Below are 17,500 nucleotides of genomic sequence, written 5' to 3'. Positions count from 1 at the left end.
CTCTTCCTTCTTCGAGCTAGACTTGTGGAAGAAGGAACCGAGAAGAAAATAGCAGCAACAACTGGGTTTATTACGGGACAGCTCATAATGTTCATGTCTATCTATTATGCGCCTTTGCATTTAGCATTGGGTAGACCCCATACAATAACTGTCATAGCTATACCCTATCTTTTATTTCAGTTCTTCGGCAATAGTCAAAAAAACTTTTTGAATTATGGATACAAGAATCCAAATTCAATACGTAATTTTAGTATTCAAAGAAGATTCTTTCAGAATCTTCTTTTTCAATTTTTAAATCCCCTTTTCTTACCGAGTTCCATATTCATGAGATTCATCAATATTTATTTGTTTCGATGTAACAATAAATTGCTATTTTTAACAAGTAGTTTTATTGGTTGGATAATAGGTCATACTTTTTTTATAAAATGGATTGAATTTTTATTAATCTGCATACAGCAAAATAATTGGATTAAATCTAATGTCCGTATTCAATCAAAAAAAGACATTCTGTCAGAATTTAGAAATTATATGTTTAAAATCTTTGCTTTTTTCTTATTTGTTACCTGTTTATATTATTTAGGAAGAACACCTCTCCCCTTTTTTAATAAAAAACTATTAGTATTAGAAAGTAAACAAAGCAATGAAATTTCTAAAAAAGGAAAAAAAAAAGATAAAGATATGTTACAAAAACCTCTTATAAATATTCTTTTCAATTATAAACGATGGAAGCGTCCATTTCGATATATAAAAAATAATGAATTTGAAAACATGGTAAAAAATGAAATTTCAGAATTTTTTTTTCATACATATCAACGTGATGGAAGAGAAAAAATATCTTTTACGTATCCACAAAATTTATCAAGTTTTGAAAAACTGATGGAAACAAAAATAGATTTCTTCACAAAAAAGAAAATTTCCTCTGATGATTTGTATAATGATTCGTACTATAGGAATGAAGAAAAAATAAACAAATTGAGCAATGAATTTATAAATCGCACAAAACTGATAGATAAGAAATTGATTTCTCTCGATATATTCGAAAATAGAATTCGATTTTGTGATGATGAAACTAAAAAAAAATATTTAACTAAAAGAAAAGATCCTTTGTTAAACGGACCCTTCCGTGGACAAATAAAAAACGGTTTTTCAACCTCAATCCAACATGAAAAAACTTACAAAAAAAATAACATTTTTATAAATAAAATTCAAGATATCTTTCTTTATAATAAGATTTCTAAAAAGAATAATAGTAATTCTCCAAAATTAGAGGAAAATAGAAAAACATTTGATAAAAAATTATTAGTAACTACATTTCTTTTTAATCTAATCAGTCAATTTTCATTAGTGTCAAGCTTAAATTCGCACGTACCTTATTTATTTACAGAACCTGAACAAGTAAAAATGAATTATAATTATGACGCAGAAAAAAAACAAATAATCAAAATATTATTTGATGCAATTACAACTGATTTGAACGAAAAAAGAAAAGTAAATCGAAAGAACACTAAGTCTATTAAAAGAAACGAAATCTGTAAAAAAGTACCTCGGTGGTCATACAAATTGATGGACGAATTAGAACAACTAGGTGGAAAAATTGAAGCAGATAATTCTCAAATTCGTTCTAGAAAAGGCAAACGTGTAGTCATTTTGACTAATAAAGATAAATTTTTTAAAAAATACAAGACTTATCGTGATCGTGGAGATACTGAAAATAATGAACAAAAAAACGAATTGGCTTTAAGACGTTATTCCCAACAATCGGATTTTCGAAGAGACATAATCAAAGGATCTATCCGTGCTCAAAGACGGAAAACAGTTACTTGGAAATTTTTTCAAAAAAGGGTGCATTCGCCGCTTTTTTTGGATAAAATTGAAAAATCAATATTCTTTTCTTTTCATAGTTTAAAATCAATGAAAAGATTTTTTATGTTAAATATTTGGATTCGTAAAAAGACAGAATTTCAAATTTTAGGTTCTATAGAGGAAAAAACAAAAAAAAGTCCGAAAAAAAAAGAGGAGGAAGCAAAAAAGGAAAATGCAGAAAGAAAACGTATAGAAATAGCAGAAGCCTGGGATAGCATTATATTTGCTCAAGTAATAAGAGGTGTTTTATTAATAACCCAATGCTTTATTAGGAAATATATTCTATTACCTTCATTTATAATAATTAAAAATACAATTCGTATACTATTTTTTCAAATTCCAGAATGGTCTGAAGATTATATGGATTGGAAGAGAGAAATATATATTAAATGCACGTATAACGGCGTTCAATTATCCGAAAGAGAGTTTCCGCAAAAATGGCTAACAGATGGGATTCAGATAAAAATATTATTTCCTTTTCGTCTAAAACCTTGGCATAAATCTAAAATACGATGTAATGAAAACAAAAAAAATTCAAAGAAAAAAAAGAACTTTTGTTTTTTAACAGTTTGGGGGATGGAAGTTGAATTGCCTTTTTCTAGTTCCACGAAAAATCCACTTTCCTTTTTCGACCCCATTTTAAAAGAACTAAAAAAAAAAAAGAAAAAATTTGAATTTTTCACTTTTCTAGTTCTAAAAGTTTTAAGTGAAAAATTCAAACTGTTTCTAAATATCGTAATAGAAAAAGCAAAAGGGATCATCCAAAGTATTCTTGAAATTATTAGAAAAAGTATAGTATTCCTCACGAAAAAAAAACAAGAATTTTTAAATTTAAAATATTTTTTTATTAAAAGGAAACCCCCAAAACTCGATGAATTGAGCGAAAACAAAAAATATTCAACAATTTGGAAGAATAATTCAATGATTTCTGAAGCAACCATTTCAATTCAATCGATAAAGTCGACAAATTTTTCATTGAAAAAAAAATCTATAAAGGATCTCAATACTAAGAGAAAAGTAGTTATTAAAAAAATAGAAAAAATGAAAAAAGAAGAAAAGAAAAGAGGACTTGGAATTCGCGAGACAAATATTCATTCGAAGAAAAAAATTTATGATAGTAAAAGGATAGAATTCGAAAAAAAAATTTTGCAGATATTCCAAAGAAGAAATATTAGCTTAACTAAAAAATCACATTCTTTTTTTCAATTTTTGATGAAAAAAATATACATAGATATCTTTCTATATATCATTTGTATTCCGAAAATCCAGCTACAACTTTTTCTTGAATCAACAAAAAAATTTTTAAATAAATGGCTTTACGATAATGAACCAAATACAGAAAGAAGTTATAAAACAAATCAAAGTATAATTCCCTTTCTTTTAAAATTACACAAATATTTTAATAATAAGAATAAGAATGCGAATTCACATAATTATTTTGATGTCTCCTTTTTGTCACAACCATATGTATTTTTAAATTTGTTACAAACCCGAATTATTAACATAAACATATATAAGTTAAGACTTCTTTTTCAATATAATAAAAATTTTTTTTTTCTGAAAAATGAAATAAAGGATTCTTTTTTTGGAGCACAAGGAATAGTTCATTCTAAAAGAAAACAAAATAACCTGCTCAATTCTGAACTAAATCAATGGACAAATTGGTTAAAGAATAATTATTATCAATATAACTTATCTAACAGTAGCTGGTCAAAATTAGTATCACAAAAATGGAGAAATAGAATCACTAAATGTGGTGTAACTCAAAATAAAAATTTAACCAAATGGGATTCATATGGAAAAAGCCCATTAATTCTTTACAAAGAACAACAAGGAATCCCATTAAAAAAAAAAATTAGAAAACAATATAAATACGATCTTTTATCCTATAATTTTATGAATTATGCAAATAAGAAAGACTCATATATTTATCGATATAGATCCCTATTTCAATCAAATAAAAACACAATGATTTCTTCTAATTACAATACATATAAAAAAGACTTATTTGATAGAATAAGTAATATTTTTATCAAGAATTATATAGCAGAAGATACTATTATTATAAATCCGGATAGAAAATATTTGGATTGGACGGGAATCAATAGAAAAATACTAAATCGTTCCATATGCAATCCGGAATTTTGGTTCTTTTCCAAATTTGTGATATTTTATAATACATTTAGGGGTAACTCGCAAATTATACCAATAAAATTACTTTATTTACATTCTCTTTTTTTACATTCTAAAGGAAATAAAAATGTTAGTGAAAAGAATATTACTAGAAAGAAAAAAAAAATAGATGTTTTTAGAACATCGAAAAAAAAACCCAAGAACAATATGGAGGCAGAACTTCAATTCTTAGTAAGAAATTTTTTGAATTTCCATTTAAACTGGAAAAATTTCTTAGGTCAAAAAATATTTAACAATGTAAAAGTATATTGTCTCCTTATTAGATTGACAAATTTAAGAAAAATTACTATAGCCTCTATTCAAAGAGGAGAACTAGGTCTAGATATTATGATGATTCAAAAACAGACGAATTTAACTCTTTCAGGCTTAAGGAAAAAGAAAAATAATAAATTTAGGAAAAAAGAACTATTTGTTATCGAACCAGTTCGCCTGTCTAGAAAAAATAATAAACAATTTTTTAAGTATAAAATGATGGGTTTTTCATTAATTCATAAGAATAAACGCAAAATTTATAAAAAATACTCAGAAAAAATTCATGTTAATAAGAAATTTTTTGATAAATACATTACAAGAACAAAAGATCAAAAGATAACAGAAAACAAAGAAAACGAGAAATTTAATTTACTTGTTCCTGAAAACATTTTATCTGCTAGACGTCGTAGAGAGTTGAGAATTAGAATTTGTTTAGATCCAAATAATATAAATAGTATGCATAGAAACACAATATTTTATAATGAAAATAAAGTCCAAAATTGTTTTAAAGTTTTGACTAAAAAAAGAAATGAGAAAGAGAAAAAAAAACTAATGAATTTCAAAATTTTTCTTTGGCCAAAATATCGATTAGAAGATTTAGCTTGTATAAATCGTTATTGGTTTAATACCCATAATGGAAGCCGTTTCAGTATAGTAAGGATACATATGTATCCGCGTGTGAAAATTCGTTAATCTAATTTTGTTTTCTATTTAGCATATGTATCTATCTATAGATAGATACATAGGTTAAACAAATACACGTATTTTGGTATGGCATTGATTTTAATTCAATGATGTATACATAAAAAAAAAGCATTAACAAAATTATCTTTTTTTATCTAATGTAATGTATACAATTCTTTTTTATATATCAAACTAGTCTCCTTTATACTATATCTATTTAAATTCTCTATTTCAATTGGATTGATTTCAGTTATCAAAAAAATTAGATTTCGGATTTCTATCAAAAAATTAAAAATGAGTGTCATTCTAATTACTGATCAATAAAAATATCTATAAAAATCGAGGAGAAGGAAAAACTTTTATTTTTTTATGGTAAAAAAGTCATTTATACCTGTTATTTCACAAGAAAAAAAAGGAAAAAAACCGGGATTGGTTGAATTTCAAATATTCAAATTTACCAATAGAATACGAAGACTTACTTCACATTTTGAATTGCACCGAAAAGACTACTCATCCCAAACAGGTTTACGTAAAATTTTGGGAAAACGGCAAAGATTACTGTCTTATTTGTCAAAGAAAGATGGAATACGGTATAAAAAATTAATCAATCAGTTTAATATTCGGCAGTCACAAATTCGTTAAATTGAAGAGTAATTTTCAATTATTCGATTTATTAGATCTTGAATTTGGATGAACTTTTTTTTTAAGCGATTCATAAAAGAATAAATCGAGCAAAAACCTATGAATATCTCAACGAAAAGAAAGGACTTCATGATAGTCAATATGGGGCCTCACCACCCATCAATGCACGGTGTTCTTAGACTTATTGTTACTCTAGATGGTGAGGATGTTATTGATTGTGAACCGATATTGGGTTATTTACACAGAGGAATGGAAAAAATAGCGGAAAACCGAACAATTATACAATATCTGCCTTATGTAACACGTTGGGACTATTTAGCTACAATGTTCACAGAAGCAATAACTGTAAATGGACCAGAACAGTTGGGAAATATTCAAGTACCTAAAAGAGCCAGCTATATCCGAGTAATAATGTTGGAGTTAAGCCGTATAGCTTCTCACCTACTATGGCTAGGACCTTTTATGGCAGATATTGGTGCACAAACACCTTTTTTCTATATTTTCAGAGAAAGAGAATTAATATATGATCTATTTGAAGCTGCCACAGGTATGAGAATGATGCATAATTTTTTTCGTATCGGAGGGGTAGCGACTGATCTACCTTATGGTTGGATAGATAAATGTTATGATTTCTGCGATTATTTTTTAACAAGTATTGCTGAATATCAAAAACTTATTACGCGAAATCCTATTTTTTTAGAACGGGTTGAGGGCGTCGGTGTTGTTGATGTAAAAGAAGTTATTAATTGGGGTTTATCAGGACCGATGCTTCGGGCTTCCGGAATACAATGGGATCTACGTAAAGTGGATAATTATGAATGTTACGAAGAATTTCATTGGGAAGTTCAATGGCAAAAAGAAGGAGATTCATTAGCTCGTTATTTAGTTCGAATTGGTGAAATGATAGAATCCATAAAAATTATTCAACAGGCTTTGGAAGGACTTCCCGGCGGTCCATATGAAAATTTAGAAATCCGCTGCTTTGATAGAGAAAAAGAGCCAGAATGGAATGAGTTTGAGTATCGATTTATTAGTAAAAAATCGTCTCCGAGTTTTGAATTGCCAAAACAAGAACTTTATGTAAGAGTTGAAGCCCCCAAGGGAGAATTAGGGATTTTTCTAATAGGGGATCAAAATGGTTTTCCTTGGAGATGGAAAATTCATCCGCCCGGTTTTATAAATTTGCAAATTCTTCCTCAATTAGTTAAAAGAATGAAATTGGCCGATATTATGACAATACTAGGTAGCATAGATATTATTATGGGAGAAGTTGATCGTTGAAATGATAATTGATTTAACAGAAATACAAGATATACATTTTTTTTTCAGATTGCAATTTTTGAAAGAGATATATGGAATTCTTTGGGTATTTGTGCCTATTTTTATTTTGATATTAGGAATTACTATAAGTGTACTAGCAATTGTATGGTTAGAAAGAGAAATATCTGCAGGGATACAACAGCGTATTGGACCTGAATACACCGGTCCTTTTGGAGTTCTTCAAGCTCTAGCAGACGGAACAAAATTACTTTTTAAAGAGAATCTTATTCCATCTAGAGGAGATATTCGTTTATTTAGTTTCGGCCCATCTATCTCAGTCATATCCATTATAATAAGCTATTCAGTAATTCCTTTTGGCTATAACTTTGTTTTATCTGATCTGAATATTGGTGTTTTTTTATGGATTGCTATTTCGAGTATTGCCCCCATTGGACTTCTTATGTCAGGATATGGGTCAAATAATAAATATTCCTTTTTGGGTGGTCTACGAGCAGCTGCTCAATCAATTAGTTATGAAATACCATTAACTCTATGTGTGTTATCGATATCTCTATGTGTGCTTCGTTGAGACATAAATTTTTTGATACTATTTCTTATAAGCCTCTCCTTATATTTAAAGTACAAAAAGAATCTATAAAGAATATATATATATTCTTTTCGCATTTGGATTGAATAATTGAATCAGATAGTTATATGAGTGCAATAAAACAGCTTTTTTTGAATATAATTTATAGAATACTCTATTACTTATAGAGAAAGTATGATGATTTCAAATTGCAGTAAAAATATTGAGTCTAATTTTCTATGTATAAGAATAAGGTGAAAAAATCAATGAAATTCTAGAATTAGATTCTATATATTATATTCTATGTATAGAAGTGGTTGTTTTTCCCAAGATTTGTTGATTAGTAATCCTGTCTTGAAGCGGACGCAAAAGACCAACCTTTTTCAAATTTTCAATATCATTTGTATGAATTAGCATACATATATTAACAAAATTAAAAAAAGGCATTAATATAATAAAAAAAATTAATGGATGGCTAGAAACACCAAAATACACAAAAGATTAGTAACGTATATTTCTTTTTTAAATTATCCAATTTATGTATAATATAAAAAGAATACTAATGGGGACTTGAAGTTGGTAGAAAAAATAAGGCAGTACTCCCCCCAATTCCGATCTAGAGTATACTTCCATCCATTGATTGAATAAATAACTATCAGGAACGAAATAATCCTTTAATTTTTTGAAGTCCCCTTTTGCTTGCACAAAAAGGAATAAGATAAGAGGTAAAAGTGATCTCCTTTTTCTTTTTTGTCTTATATACTCCATATTTATGGAGATAATCATAATTTAAAAAAAGAACATCTAATTATTTTTCGGAATCGAAAATGATGTGGGAGTTCTTGATAATTTTAAAAGAGTATTTTATGCAAAAATGAAATTAAGTTATTACTCAACAAATTTAATTTTGAATTTTTTAAAGGATGAGATCAATTCAGAAGTACCTTTTGTATTTTTTATTTATCTAAAGAAATTCAATAAATGTGCAAATGTTTTTATTTTTTAAATAAGTGTGTATTCATTTAAAAATTTTTTTTAGAACAGACAGAATTCCATGGGTCTAATTCAGAACCGTCCGAGAAAATAGAATCTTATCTATCTTAGGGATATATCAAGGGAGAAATAATTGGCCGGGTTCTTATATTTTTTTAAGGCTTTAAAGGAGCCGTATGAGATGAAAATCTCATGTACGGTTCTGTAATAGAGATGGTAACAGTAATGTCATCACCGACTAGGATTATCTAACAGTTTAAGTACAGTTGATATAGTTGATGCACAATCCAAATATGGTTTTTGGGGATGGAATTTGTGGCGGCAACCTATGGGTTTCCTCGTTTTTCTAATCTCTTCCCTAGCAGAATGTGAAAGATTACCTTTTGATTTACCAGAAGCGGAAGAAGAACTAATAGCGGGTTATCAAACCGAATATTCCGGTATCAAATTTGGTTTATTTTATGTTGCTTCCTATTTAAACCTATTCGTTTCTTCCTTATTTGTAACAGTTCTTTATTTTGGTGGTTCAAATTTCTCTATTCCGTACATCTTCGTTTCTAATTTTTTTCAAATAAATAAAACATACGGAGTTTTTGTAACGATAATTGGTATCTTTATTACACTAGTTAAAACTTATTTATTCATATTCGTTTCTATCACAACAAGATGGACTTTGCCTAGGCTACGAATAGATCAATTATTAAATCTTGGGTGGAAGTTTCTTTTACCCATTTCTCTTGGTAATCTATTATTAACAACGTCGTCTCAACTGTTTTCACTGTAAAAAAAATGTGGACCTTCTATATTCAAAATTCAGAACTTGTTTTAAACAAGAGAAAGAAAAAAAATATTCAGAGCTATTCACGATATGTTCCTTATGGTAACTGAATTCATAAATTATAGTGAACAAATAATACGAGCTGCTAGATATATTGGTCAAGGTCTCATGATTACCTTATCTCATGCAAATAGGTTACCCGTAACTATTCAATATCCTTATGAAAAAATAATCTCATCAGAACGTTTTCGCGGTCGAATACATTTTGAATTTGATAAATGCATTGCTTGTGAAGTATGTGTTCGTGTCTGTCCTATAGATCTACCCATTGTTGATTGGAAACTAGAAACTGATATTCGAAAAAAACGGTTGCTTAATTACAGTATTGATTTTGGAATCTGTATATTTTGTGGTAACTGTATTGAGTATTGTCCAACAAATTGTTTATCAATGACCGAAGAATATGAACTTTCAACTTATGATCGCCACGAATTGAATTATAATCTAATTGCTTTGGGTCGTTTACCAGTATCAGTAATTGATGATTATACAATTCGAACAATTCAAATAAAATGATTTCAAAATTCTTCACAAAAATAATTGAATTTCTCTATATATAGAATAAAAAAAAAGATATTCTATTTTTTTGAAATGACTCTTTGGCATAAAGAAAAGAATGAAATTCCATTGATTCTATAACAACTGTACCTAATAACAATTCACATATCTTATCTTAGGATTTGGTGAATTTCTATGCACAGATAATTTTCGTATTTAACAAGTTTTTTCCTGGTCATATCAATAAGGTCATGAAATTTCTATTTATCTTTTATTTTACATATAATGGATTTGTCCGAATCGCTACATGATTTTATTTTAATCTTTCTTGGATCAGGTCTCATATTAGGAAGTCTAGGAGTAGTATTCTTTACGAATCCGATTTTTTCTGCTTTTTCATTGGGACTAGTTCTTGTTTGTGTATCTTTATTCTATATTTTATCAAACTCCCATTTCGTAGCTGCCTCACAGCTACTTATTTACGTGGGCGCTATAAATGTTTTAATAATATTTGCTGTGATGTTTATGAATGGTTCGGACTATTACCAAAATTTTCGTGTTTGGACCGTTGGGGATGGAATTACTTTGATGGTTTGTACCAGTATCTTTCTTTCACAAATAACTACTATTCTAGAGACATCATGGCACGGAATTATTTGGACGACAAGACCCAATCAGATTTTAGAGCAAGATTTGATAAGTACTAGTCAACAAATTGGAATTCATTTATCAACAGATTTTTTTCTTCCATTTGAACTAATTTCAATAATTCTTTTAGTTGCTTTAATAGGTGCAATTTTTGTGGCTCGCCAATAAGAAAGTTTTCGAACTAATAAAATAATATAAATTACATTTTGTTAGAATTTATTACATTTCTTTTTTGTTGAATTATATGTTAAGGAAAAAGAATATTTATGTATAAAGTATAAAATCTTTTTGCAAATACTTGATTTTGTTGTAGACTTATTATGTTAGGCAATAAAATCCGTTGAATTCATATTCATATCGAAATGAATAAAAATTGAAAAGGAGTTGGTCAATGATATTCGAGCATACACTTGTTTTGAGTGCTTATTTATTTTCTATAGGTATCTATGGATTGATCACGAGCCGAAATATGGTTAGAGCCCTTATGTGTCTTGAACTTATACTAAATGCAGTTAATATAAATCTCGTAACCTTTTCTGATTTTTTTGATAGGCGGCAACTAAAAGGAAATATTTTTTCAATTTTTGTTATAGCTGTTGCAGCCGCTGAAGCAGCTATCGGACCAGCTATTGTTTCCTCAATATATCGTAATAGAAAATCAACCCGTATCAATCAATCAAATTTGTTGAATAAATAGTATTATTCATAAAAAAAAGTCTAATTTTGAATAGTGTGTACTATATAATCCATTCAAATTAGCAGAAATGATATATCCTTTTTAATCATGTTTGCGTTTGCGAAAACAAAGATAAGAAATCAAAGTATCTTGGTTCTATTCTCTTATTAGTTATTAATCTATAAATATATTTTTAGTAGCAAAATTCTTATAAATCATTGATTCATCTGGTATATAATATAGATATATATATATAGATATATATATATCATATATAGATATATATAATTGGTTTACCAATTTACTAGATTGAAAATGTTGAATTTTTGATGTTCAAGGATTATGTTCCAATGTCACATTCAGTAAAGATTTATGATACATGTATAGGATGTACTCAATGTGTACGAGCCTGCCCAACAGATGTATTAGAAATGATACCTTGGGACGGATGTAAAGCTAAACAAATTGCTTCTGCCCCAAGAACAGAGGACTGTGTTGGTTGTAAGAGGTGTGAATCCGCCTGTCCGACGGATTTCTTAAGTGTTAGAGTTTATTTATGGCATGAAACAACTCGAAGCATGGGTCTAGCTTATTGATACGTTTCAAAAAGAACCGCATACAAGTACTTTTTTTTACTGGCAAAAACCCGGGCTCAAAATAAAAAAATATTTTGAGCCCGGGTTTTTGTAGTCTAAGTATATCTTATTTTTATCACGAATTATTTTCCTTGGTTAACAACAGTTGTAGTTTTGCCAATAGTCGGAGGTTCTTTAATTGTCTTATTTCCCCATAAAGGAAATAAGACAATTAAATGGTATACTTATTGTATATGTTTCATAGATCTCCTTCTAATAACCTATGTATTTTGTTATCATTTCGAATTAGATGATCCACTAATCCAATTGACAGAAAATTATAAATGGATCCATTTTTTTGACTTTTACTGGAGATTCGGAATAGATGGACTCTCTCTAGGACCCCTTTTATTAACGGGATTTATCACTACGTTAGCTACGTTATCAGCTCAACCGGTTACTCGAGAATCTAAATTATTCTATTTTCTAATGTTAGCAATGTATAGTGGTCAACTAGGAACATTTTCTTCTCAAGACATTTTACTTTTTTTCATCATGTGGGAATTAGAATTAATTCCCGTTTATCTACTTTTATCTATGTGGGGTGGAAAAAAACGTTTGTATTCAGCTACAAAGTTTATTTTGTACACTGCGGGAAGTTCTGTTTTTTTATTACTGGGAATTCTGGGTATGGGTTTCTATAGTTCTAATGAACCAACATTAAATTTTGAATCATTAACTAATCAATCATATCCCGTGGCACTGGAAATAATCTTCTATATGGGATTTCTTATTGCTTTTGCTGTCAAATCACCAATTATACCCTTACATACATGGTTACCTGATACCCATGGAGAGGCGCATTACAGCACTTGTATGCTTTTAGCCGGAATATTATTAAAAATGGGAGCATATGGGTTGGTTCGAATTAATATGGAATTATTATCTCGCGCTCATTCTATATTTTGTCCCTGGTTAATGTTATTAGGTTCCATTCAAATAATCTATGCAGCTTCAACATCTCTTGGTCAACGCAATGTAAAAAAAAGAATAGCTTATTCCTCGGTCTCTCATATGGGTTTCTTAATTTTAGGAATTGGTTCTATAAGCGAGACAGGGCTGAATGGGGCTATTTTACAAATAATCTCTCACGGATTTATTGGTGCTGCCCTTTTTTTCTTGGCGGGAACTAGTTATGATAGACTACGTCTTCTTTATCTCGACGAAATGGGTGGAATGGCTATCCCAATGCCAAAAATATTCACGATTTTCACTACCTTATCGATGGCTTCTCTTGCATTACCGGGCATGAGCGGTTTTGTTGCAGAATTTATAGTATTATTGGGAATAATTACCAATCAAAAATATCTTTTCATCACAAAAATACTCATAACTTTTGTAACTGCAATTGGAATGATATTAACTCCTATTTATTTATTATCTATCTTACGTCAAATGTTTTATGGATACAAGCTTTTTAATAAACAAAATTCTTATTTTTTTGATTCGGGGCCACGAGAATTATTTATTTCAATTTCTATCCTTATACCCGTAATAAGTATTGGCATTTATCCAGATTTTATTTTTTCAATTTCGGCTGACAAGGTTGAAGCTATTCTCTCTCATTTTTTATAGATAGTTTTTGGGAATAAATGAAAAAGAAAAAATAGAAATCAATCCGATGCACAATAAAAAAAAATGGATTTCTTTTTGTATTTTCTTAATTACATAAAAATGAAATTGAATTCTAATTGAATATTTTTGTTGTTTGTGAGAACCCCTTGAATCAATATTACATTACTTGATTCAATGGGGTCTTAATCATTTTATTGGGAGTTTTTTTTCTTATTCTATAGAATGTTCCCAATATTTGTGAATTTTTTTAAATTAATTAGGTGTAAATGAACCATAACTATGTAGTCCTATTCCTAAAAGATTTATCCCTAAATAACATATCCAAATTATAAGAAAGCCTATGGAGGCCACTATTGAAGAATTTCTATATTCCAATTTTTTATTTTTTCTAGTATGTAAATAAATTGCGAAAATAGTCCAAGTAATAAAAGCCCAAGTTTCCTTTGGATCCCAATTCCAATATGATCCCCATGCCTCATTAGCCCATACTGCTCCAGATATATTACCTATTGTTAAAAAGATAAAACCTAGACTAATAGTACGGTAACCCCAACGATCCAATTGTTGAATAAATTGATATCTATAATAATTTCTATAAGACGAATAAAACGGAAAAGGAGTTTGTTGTAAAATATTCTTTTTATCATTCATATTCATATATTTGATTTCAGCAAAAGAAAAGGATTCATTAAAAAAAAACAAAGTCTTGCTTTTACCAAGAATTTGTATGAGTTCTTGAAATGTAATGACTAAAATAGCCACTGATATTAATGATCCACATAAAAGAGTTGTATAACCCAATATCATCATACTTACGTGCATCATTAACCAATGGGACTGTAAAGCAGGCACTAATTTTAAGGATTCATGCATTTCGGTTAAAAGACCCGAAGTAGCAAAGCCTTGGGTAAAAAGAATACTTGGTGTTATTATTGTATTGAAATAGTCATTTTTTTGTTTTTTGAAGCAAAGAACCATATAAAAGATAGAAAAAGTCCATGAAAGAAATATTAATGATTCATATAAATTACTAAATGGTAAATGGCCTGAAAAAATCCAACGAGTAACTAACAATCCTGTGATACAAAAAAAGGTTATTATCATGCCTTTTTTGAACAAATTGTATAATCCTATGATTTCATTGCCTAATAATAAGGTTATCAAATGAATTGAAATTAAAATAGATACGACCGAAAAGGATATATGAGTTAATATATGCTCTAAAGTGGAAAATACCATATAGAATGAAAAAATAGAAATACTTGGAATAGAAATAATAATTCTTTATAGGAACTTTTTTTTAGAAGATAAGATGCCGCTACTCGGACTCGAACCGAGATGCTCTAGCACTGCTTCCTAAGAGCAGCGTGTCTACCAATTTCACCATAGCGGCTGACTCGAAACCATAATAACCCAATTTTAGTCAATTGTCGAGATTCAAAGAATCAATTAAAACACAATATTTGTTTACTAAACATTCAATAAAATAATTTTAAAGAATTCTATTAGAATCTATTAAATATAGAATGTAAATATCATAATATAGAATGTAAATATCCTAAATTCATAACTGAATCTTATATTCTATATCAATTTTATATTCATATTTTTGTATTTAAAAAAGAGTCGTTGAATCCAGTTAATTGAAATTATTCTAACGTTTATATTTGTTACAGAAAAAGCTTTTTGAATTCCCCGTAAAAATAGATTGCCCTAATGAAAAAGCTTTTAATGCTGTAAAATATCCCTTCTTTTTCCATAAAGTGTTCCGAATAAGTTTTTTTGATATAGACGTGCGCTTTTTTGGAACTGCCATAGAATTAGTATAGTTTTTTATATTGTTATAGAATTTTATGTGAAAGACATTTTGCGGTAAATGAAAATTAAGTTTATCTCTAATTAGACATATATTTTATATATTTGAATTTCCATTTTTGTTTTTATTATATTTATAATAAGAATATAATACTTTTTAGAAAGTTTTCCCCAAATCGCTATTTCTTATTGTAATAAAAACTTAATTAGTTAAGTTAAATTTAATGAACTAAACCAATGTTCAAAAAATATTGTCCAAAGAGTCAGAATAATGAATAATCGATTATTCTATTTTATTAAATTCTATCTTTCTTTGTTATTAACCGAAACCATTCCTTTACTTTACAAAAAAGATAAAAGAAAAACCTAAGAAACCAAATTCATTAGAATCCTAATTTTTTTTCTTTATTGTATGGAATATACACATCAATATTCATGGATCATACCTTTTATTCCATTCCCAGTTCCGATGTTAATAGGAGTGGGACTTCTACTTTTTCCCACTGCAACGAAAAATATTCGCCGTATTTGGGCTTTTCCTAGTATCTTATTGTTAACTATAGTTATGATTTTTTCGCTTGATTTGTCTATTCATCAAATCAAGAATAGTTTGTTTTTTCAATATGTATGGTCTTGGACCATAAATAATGATATTTCTTTAGAGTTTGGGTACTTGATCGATTCACTTACTTCTATTATGTCAATATTAATTACTACGGTTGGCATTCTCGTTCTTATTTATAGTGATAATTATATGTCTCATGATCAAGGATATTTGAGATTTTTTGCTTATCTTACTCTTTTTAATATTTCAATGTTGGGATTAGTTACTAGTTCGAATTTGATACAAATTTATTTTTTTTGGGAATTAATTGGAATGTGTTCTTATTTATTAATAGGCTTTTGGTTCACCCGCCCTATTGCGGCAAATGCTTGTCAAAAAGCATTTGTAACGAATCGTGTAGGGGATTTTGGTTTATTATTGGGAATTTTAGGTCTTTATTGGATAACGGGTAGTTTGGAATTTCGGCATTTGTTTCAAATTATAAATAATTTGATTTCTAAAAATGAAATGAATATTTTTTTTTTTACTCTGTTTGCCCTCTTGCTATTTTGTGGCTCAGTTGCAAAATCTGCCCAATTTCCTCTTCATGTATGGCTACCCGATGCTATGGAGGGACCTACTCCAATTTCTGCCCTTATACATGCTGCTACTATGGTAGCCGCTGGAATTTTTCTTGTGGCTCGTCTTTTTCCTCTTTTCATAGTGCTACCCAAAATAATGAACGCAATAGCTTTTATAGGTATAATAACAGTAATATTAGGAGCTACTTTAGCTATTGCTCAAAAAGATATTAAGAAAAATTTGGCCTATTCTACAATGTCTCAATTGGGTTATATGATGTTAGCTTTGGGTATGGGATCTTATCGAGGTGCTTTATTTCATTTGATTACTCATGCTTATTCAAAAGCATTGTTGTTTTTAGGATCTGGATCCATTATTCATTCAATGGAAGCTCTTGTCGGATATTCTCCAGCTAAAAGTCAAAATATGGTTTTTATGGGCGGTTTAACAAAACATGTACCAATTACAAAAACTTTTTTTTTAGTGGGTACACTCTCTCTTTGCGGTATTCCACCCTTTGCCTGTTTTTGGTCTAAGGATGAGATTCTTAATGATAGTTGGTTGTATTCACCAATTTTTGCAATAATAGCTTGTTCTGCAGCAGGATTAACTGCATTTTATATGTTTCGAATTTATTTACTTGTTTTTGAGGGATATTTAAACGTTCATTTTTTGAATTTTAATGGAAAAAAAAATAGTTCATTCTATTCAATATCTTTATGGGGGAAGAAACAAGTAAAACTTAAAAGAAAAAACGAAAATTTTTTCTTAGTTTTACTAAAAATAAAAAAGAATGAAATAACTTCTTTTTTTATCCGGAAGAGATATCTACATCGCGTTAATCAAAATATTAAAAATATAAAACATCTTGTTTTTGGTATTATGCATTTTGGCACTAAAAAAACTGCTTGTTTATATCCTAATGAATCTAACAATACTATGCGATTTTCTATGCTTATTTTAGCGCTCTTTACTTTATTCGTTGGTGCTGTAGGAATTTCTTTCAGTCAAGACGGAATACATTTGGATATTTTATCAAAATTGTTAATTCCGTTTATAGATCTTTTACATAAAGATTCAGAAAATTTTATGAATTATTATGAATTTTTCACAAACGCAACTTTTTCTTTGAGTTTCACTTTTTGGGGAATATTTCTAGCGTCTTTTTTTTACAAATCGGTTTATTCCTATTTAAAAAATTTGAATTTATTAAATT

The sequence above is a fragment of the Vigna unguiculata genome, chromosome 11 (genome assembly GCF_037176805.1).
Source record: "Vigna unguiculata cultivar grain cowpea cultivar isolate G323 ecotype 2 chromosome 11, ASM3717680v1, whole genome shotgun sequence".
NCBI lineage: Eukaryota > Viridiplantae > Streptophyta > Magnoliopsida > Fabales > Fabaceae > Vigna > Vigna unguiculata.
Note: the sequence above shows the minus strand (reverse complement) of the source record.